This window comes from Peromyscus californicus, unplaced genomic scaffold (genome assembly GCF_007827085.1).
Source record: "Peromyscus californicus insignis strain IS unplaced genomic scaffold, ASM782708v3 Scaffold_96__1_contigs__length_156587, whole genome shotgun sequence".
Taxonomy (NCBI): domain Eukaryota; kingdom Metazoa; phylum Chordata; class Mammalia; order Rodentia; family Cricetidae; genus Peromyscus; species Peromyscus californicus.
This window is the reverse complement of record NW_026294613.1, coordinates 81,657-89,308: the sequence shown is the minus strand read 5'-3', so window position 1 is coordinate 89,308 and position 7,652 is coordinate 81,657. Positions and strand designations below refer to the sequence as shown.

At 36.0% G+C, this 7,652-nt stretch overlaps 1 pseudogene; it reads left to right on the top strand.

The window, feature by feature from the left end:
• The first annotated feature begins 1,808 nt into the window (after positions 1-1,808).
• Positions 1,809-6,871, top strand: LOC128105038 (zinc finger protein 120-like; annotated as a pseudogene).
• The last annotated feature ends 781 nt before the right edge of the window (positions 6,872-7,652 follow it).

Sequence of the window (7,652 nt, the reverse complement as noted above, 5' to 3'; positions counted from 1 at the left end):
GGAGGGTGAGGGAAAGGCCAGCCTCAATTAATTCTACAGTCAGCGTCTGTGTTGGAAATGTCAATGTGTCATTTAATCTGTGTGTTTGTTTTACAAAAGTGGATGACCTTGTGTTGGGGGCATAGATATTGATAATTGAAATGTCATATTGGTGGATTTTTCTTTGATAAATAACGAGTGTTCTTCCCATGTCTTTAATTTTTGTTTGAAGTTCATTTTGGTAGATAATAAAATGGCTACACAAGCCTGCTTCTTACTTCCAACTGCTTTAAATATGTTTTTCCAGCCTTTACCTTTTAGTAATCTCCATCCTTGGAGTTTAAGTGTGTTTCTTGTTTTTTGTATTTTTTTGTTTGTTTTGTTTGTTTGTTTGTTTTTAATCTTTCCTCTATTCCTGTCATTCATAGGTTTGGTCTCTGCATAATGTTCCAGATTTCTTAGTTGTTTAGCATCAAGAAGTTTTTATATTTAACATTTTTTTTGACTGGTGTGTCCATTTCTTCTAATGTAACCCCAGTGTTTGAGATTCTCTCTTCCATTTCTCTATTCTATTGGTCAACCTTGCCTCTGTAATTCCTGTTTGTAGTCCTAAATTTTCATTTCTGGGATTCACTCAGTTTCCGTTTTTTTTTAATTGTTTTTATTTCCATTTTCAGGTCTTAAACAGTTGTATTTGTTTCCTTTGGTGATTTGTTGCTTTTTCTTGGTTTTATTTAAGTTGTTTATTGGTTTACTCCACTTGTTTGCATTTTCCTAGCTTTCTTGGATGAGTTTATTGATTTCCTCCCATTGTTTCTCTGTTTGTACTTTCATGAATTTATGTAAGGCATTTATTCATTTTTCAAGGGCCTCTATCATCTACATATATTTGGTTTTAAGGATTTTTTTCCTTGGATTTTAATTATTTTTTGAGTATTTAGGGCTGGTTCTAAGCCCTAAATCTGGTAGGATAGCTGGATTCTGGTGGTGACAGTGCCCTGCCTGTTATTCATTATGTTCCTCTGCTAGGCATCTACGTTTAAGGTGAAATAATAGGTCTATGTGCTGGTTTGTAACTTCACCTTTTTTGCATGGGAGTTTTGTTCCTGGGTTTGTATTTTTTCTCTGGAGTTTCAGAATGCATGTTGAATGCCTGTTGCCTTTTTCCTGGCCTTCTTGGCTTGTGTGTTTAAGGGATAATGCTTGGTGGTGTTGTAAACTGGGGGAAGAGGAATGCAGGGGTGATGATCTTCAGATGCACTGGAGGCATGGAGAAGGAAAAGGGGAAGATGCCTCTGGTGTTCTACTCCACTGATAGGAGCAACTTTTAAAAATTAGCTGTGGGGTAATAGACACAAAGAAAATTTTAGGAATATGGAGTAATCCGTGAGGCTGTATTGTCTGAGCCAGTTCCCTTGAAATGGTTCTGGATCGTGGATCATCTGGGCCATGGTGTCATCGGAGACCTTTCAGGTGGTCTTGGCTGGCCAAACCTGATATATCTTAATCTGGAACAAATCCATAGCCTCTGGCTTTCTGTGGGAACAAAAGCAGAGTCTTCTTTCCAAAGCAACACATCCTTACATCCAAATTTTGAAGTCAAGGTATCTTTAAAATTTACATATTGGTTTAACTCAACATCTTTTACGATCAAATGTTTTTCTGCAGTTAAAAATCTCAAAGACAACACAATCCAGATTCTCTGTGTAATATTCATCTTTATGTGGCAATTTTTTTTATATTACCTTGAGTCTATTGCTTTAAACTGCAGCATTCTAAGACTGAAACAGCACTGTGGCTGCTGGCTCTGCCCACCTCAGCTTCCCAACATGGTGCTGGTACATTTTCCGTCAGCTCTGAGAGCCATCAACTCTCAGAAATAGTGGGTCTATGCTTCTTATCAAAGCAGCGTGTAGCCCAGAAACCTCTCTTTTTGTTTTGTACTAGCAAAGGCTAAATCCAACACACAGCTTAATGTGTCATTTGCAGAGGCCTCATTTCCACCATACTGCAGATCTAGCGCACACGCTAGGAACCCACAAGTATCTCAGATGGGCAGCTGCCACTCACATGAGAGAGACAATTAGGAAGCTGTTTTTAGTTCCGTTTAAGAATCTTTTCTCAGGTTTTAGGTGGAAAACTCTTGCCCCACATTGGGCGTCATTTGTAGCTAGAGTTTTCCTGCCTTGCCCACAGTCAGGAAAAATCTTTGTCACCTGCCAGTCCCACAGCAGTCAGACTCAACCAAGTAAACACAGAGACTTATATTGCTTACAAACTGTATGGCCATGGCAGGCTTCTTGCTAACTGGTCTTATAGCTTAAATTAATCCATTTCTACAAATCTATACCCTGCCATGTGGCTTTTGGTTTACTGGCATCTTCACATGCTTCTTGTCCTGGCAGCGACTGGCAGTGACTCTTTCTGCCTTCCTGTTCTTTCTTTTCTCCTCTCTGTTAGTCCCACCTATACTTCCTGCCTAGCCACTGGCCAGTCAGTGTTTTATTTATTGACCAATCAGAGCACACATTTGACATACAGATGATCCCACAGCATTTCCCTGCTGGGTTTCAGTCTTCTCTTGGTCCAATCATTTCTCACTGTGTTTCAGTTCCTCTCCTTTGGGATGGTAATGGGTTTTCTGTGTCATTCATATGTTGGAAAGATTTAAATTGGTTAATGATTTTATAAGATGCCTCAGTCAAGAATTTCTCTTGAATGTCAGAAGAGACTTTGGACATTTCAACAGTGTAGGTGCTGTTGCATACTATGAGAATTATTGAAGTGACTAAATGCATTTTTTTCATTTGAGCCTATAGTGACCTGGGTGAGAATCTAGTCAACTGAATAAAAAGCTCCCAGATAGGATGAGGAATTTGAACATGTGTCTCTCCTTGGTGACTTTCTTTGGTGTGCTAGTGGAACCTCTCTGGATAAAATATCTCATTGGGAGTTGTGACATGTCTTTCTATAGCCTCAACATATTTACTTTTCTATGTTTCTACTATGTGGTGGTTGAAATGAGTCAGCCAGCTTCCTTCTTGTGCTGCCATGACTTCACTACCAGTACAGATAATATCACTAAATCACATACAATACAATTGATGGAACTGGTAGTCATTGTTAAGTCATTTTGCTAGCCTGAATTTTTTTTTAATATTGTTGTTCCTATTTTTGTTTATGAAGAAAAGCTTTGAAAGAGTAGTCCTGACTCTAATAAAAGTAGCTCTATAAACCAGGTTGGCCTCCAACTCAGAGATTCACCTGACTCTCCCATATACTGAGATTAAAGGTTGTTCAACATTCCAGGTTTTTAAATATATATTATTGGGTGATGGTCCTAGAGTATATGTTTTTGTACATGCCAAGCATGTGTTGTATTTCTGAGTTTTACCCCCCAGTTTCAATTTTGAAATTCAGCAGAAGATACCATTATCTTTTTGGTATATTGTCTGGGCCTTCTGTGTTGTTAGATTACAATTGTGTGACATTCTTCTTGCTTGTTGTGTTTGTTTTGATGTTTATTAATGATTCTATTGTCATTATACATGGGTATTCACCACATATGTGCCTGTCCTCACAGTAGTCCAAAGAGAGCTTAGGACCCACAATCTTGGAATAATGAACAGTTGTGTGATTCCACCATATAAGTTCTGACAATTGAGCCCATCTATATGCAAGACTAGTAAGAGCACATAACTTCTAAGCCATCTCTCCTTCCCTGTGTTGATTATTTATTATATCATTGATATTGCTAATGTTATCTTCTTTCTATTTGTAACTGTTTAAATGCACAGTTCCTTTTTGTAAGATTTATTAAAGTAGTTTAAACTGGAGCAATTCAGTTTTCTGGAAGAAGAATACAAAACTGGAGTGAATGCTGAACTCTTTTTAGGATCTTCAGTAAAAAAAAAAATCTGAGTTCATCTTATATTTTTTGTTTGTTTGAATGATAGATTCAGTGCAGATGCAGTTAGCATAGACTAGGCTAACTTTCACCTCAGAAGCACATATACCTGCTTCTACCTTCTAAGTTCTCGGATTAAAGGCATGAGCCGATATACCCAGCTTACCAATCTTCTTTGTAGTTAATAATTATTCATACAACTTCTCAGATGTGTGCTCAGTACTGTTGAAATGTTTGCTTGTCTCTCTATCTCTGTTAATACACATTTCTCTTGTAAGATGGTATTCAATTCAAAGCATTCAGAAATAATAGATGTAAATCTCCTATTCAGCTTCTTTGTGAAGTAATTGATGATTTCACTGTAATGTCTGAGTTATAGAATATGTGTAGCACTCACCAGAATTATGTGGCTATATTGTCAAAGAAGCACACATTTACAATGTTGTATCATGCTTTTTGTTTTACACTTATGGATGGCATATTTTAGAATGCAGTGACCTATAATGATGTGCATGTCAACATTACTCAGGAAGAGTGGGCACTGATGGATCCTTCACAGAGGAATCTCTACAAAGATGTGATGCTGGAGACCTATGTGAACCTCACTGCTATAGGTAATACTATAAATTTTTCTTCACATTTTAAATAAGGGGACATCATTTTCTTGGTTATTGATGCTCTTCTGTAATTTTGATTGAGAATGATGCAGAATGAGGTGAATAAACAGGCTTGGTTCAAAGGATCACTGAAGATAGTAATGTAAACTTTTCAGTATCCTGTAGTATTTCATACATTTCCTTGTTCAATATTTTAGGCCACAATTGGGAAGTTCTTGAAGATGAAGAACATTGTCAAAGTTCTCAAAAACATGGAAGGTAATTTTCTTGTGCAAGCTGATAAAATGGGCCTCTGTATATATTTGACTTATCTGGAAGTTTTAAAGAAATGAAACATTGTAAATAATCACAGCTTAAAATGCATTGATGATCATTACATACACATAAACACACATACCTCAACTGCAGGTAAGTGAATTGTGTTTGCAAGTCATTCTTTTAAGAAGGAAGACAAGGAATCAATGACTTAACAGAAATCACCATTTGCATAATAGCTTTATCAGAGTTATGCTGTACAAGTGACAATCCATTTAGTTTTATACTATTCAATTTACAAATGTACACTCACTGAATGTATGATAAGAATATGTAAACAACTTTTGATAAGAAAATATTCCATAATGAAAGCATTGTTACTCAAAAAAATTTTCTGTCTTTGCTAATTTTAATTAGATAGGTTGTTCGAGTCAAGAATTAAGGGAGGGTTGTTATAAAGAAACATTAATCCCTATGCCACATGTTGATGTAAAAAAGACAGTCCAATTGTAAATAAATTGTGGAAACCTTCTTGTTGTTATTCTTTCTTTAATAGTTATATCATATGTCATTTTGGGTACAGACATATGAACATAAAGATATAGAAAGAAGTAATGTACATCTCTCAATCTCAGAACAATTACAAGACATGTAGTAGCCCCATGTTGAATAAACTTGTTGAATGTGATAGAAATTTACAAGCAATTGGTTTTCCAGCTTAATTTGAAATAGATGATCAATCACACCACAGAAAATAACAATGAGTACTAGACCTGTTTAAATGCTTCTGTTTGTCTTGGTTCACTTTGAAAATGTAGCATTACTCACAGTATAGAAACATTTATCAATAGAATAAGTAAGGTAAATGTCTGATTTCTCCCACTTCTCCTCAAATATGTGAAAATTTTCAGAGAAAAATAATGCCATAAACATGAGCAAGATAGTAAAGGCTTTTACTATCACAGGCATGTTCAAATATGCAAAGCCATCCTTAATGCAGGGGAACAACATGATTGTACACAACAAGTTAAAACCTTAAGATACCATAACTCTTTATATTCACACAAAATTGTAAATTTAATTCATGCAGTTATAAAGACTCAACAATGTAACGAATGTGGCAAAGCTATTAAATGTTTCAATTATCCTTGCAGGCATGAAAGAGGTCATACTACAGAGAAATCATCTGAACACACTCAGTGTGGTCAAGTCTTTGTACATCACAGTCATACTCCAAAGTATAAAAGAACTCATACTGGAGAGCAACCCTATGAATATAATCAATATGGTAAAGCCTTTGCACACCCTACTCATCTTCAAGTACATAAAAGAACACATACTGTAGAGAAACCCTATGAATGTAATCAGTGTGGGAAAGCTTTTGTTCGTCATAATGATCTTCAAAGGCATGAAAGAACACATACTGGAGAGAAACCATATGAATGTAAGCAGTGTGGTAAAGCCTTTGCTCATCACAATACTCTTCAATCGCATGAAAGAACACATACTGGAGAGAAACCCTTTGAATGCAGTCAATGTGGGAAAGCCTTTGCTCATCATAGTACTCTTCAATCACATAAAAGAACACATACTGGAGAGAAACCCTATGAATGTAATCAGTGTGGGAAAGCCTTTGCTCATCATAGTACTCTTCAATCACATGAAAGAACACATACTGGAGAGAAACCCTATGAATGTAATCAGTGTGGGAAAGCCTTTGCTCATAACAGTACTCTTCACAGGCATGAAAGAACACATACTGGAGAGAAACCCTATGAATGTAATCAGTGTGGGAAAGCTTATGCTCGTCATAATGATCTTCAAAGGCATGAAAGAACACATACTGGAGAGAAACCCTATGAATGTCATCAGTGTGGTAAAGCTTTTGCTCAACACAGTCCTCTTCAAGAGCATAAAAGAACACATAACTGTAGAGAAACCCTATGAATGTAATCAGTGTGGTAAAGCCTTTGCTTATCACACTGCTCTTCAGTTGCATGGAAGAACCCACACTGGAGAGAAACCCTATGAATGTAATCAGTGTGGTAAAGCCTTTGCTCATAACAATACTCTTCAAAGGCATAAAAAGACACATACTGGAGAGAAACCCTAGGAATGTAATCGGTGTTGTAAAGCCTTTGCTCATCACTCTTGTCTTCAAAAGCATAAAAGAACACATACTAGAGTGAAACCATACAATTATAATCAGTGTGGTAAAGCCTTTGCTCATCACTGCTCTTCAGTTTCATGGAAGAACACATAATTGGGAGAAACCCTATGAATTTAAACAGCGGCGTACAGCCTTTGCACACCCCAGTCATCTTCAAGTATATAAAAACACACACTGTAGAGAAACCCTTTGAATATTATCAATGTGGTAATGCCTAGTGAAAACACAGCAACCCTATAATTATAAAACTTTTAGTGTGTAATTGGTCTCTTCAAGCCTTTGAATATAACATTAGACTTTGAAGTTCCAAAAAAATTCATCCAAAGGAAATCTGAATATATTTGAATTGGTATGATCTTTAGCCAACATACTTACATTCAATTACACAAGATTAATTATTTTGGAAAAAAAATCTAAAATGTGTCTATAATCTGTTCAAGCATTATAATATCTCTTTATTTTGTTTACACCTGTCAACTAATATGGACAAAAGGCCTATAAATTTAAATGATAAGGTAACCCTTTTAAATTTCATACATCTCTTCAAATACATGAAATAATAAATTCTTGTGTAAAATTTCATAGATGTGAATCATTGATTTTCTGTTGCTTTGATAATGGATCATATCTAAGTGAACTTAGAAAAGTGTTTAATTTAGCCCTTGGATCCAGAACAATACATGAACCCTGTAAAAGTGTCGTGTTAACAAGCGACAGACATGGC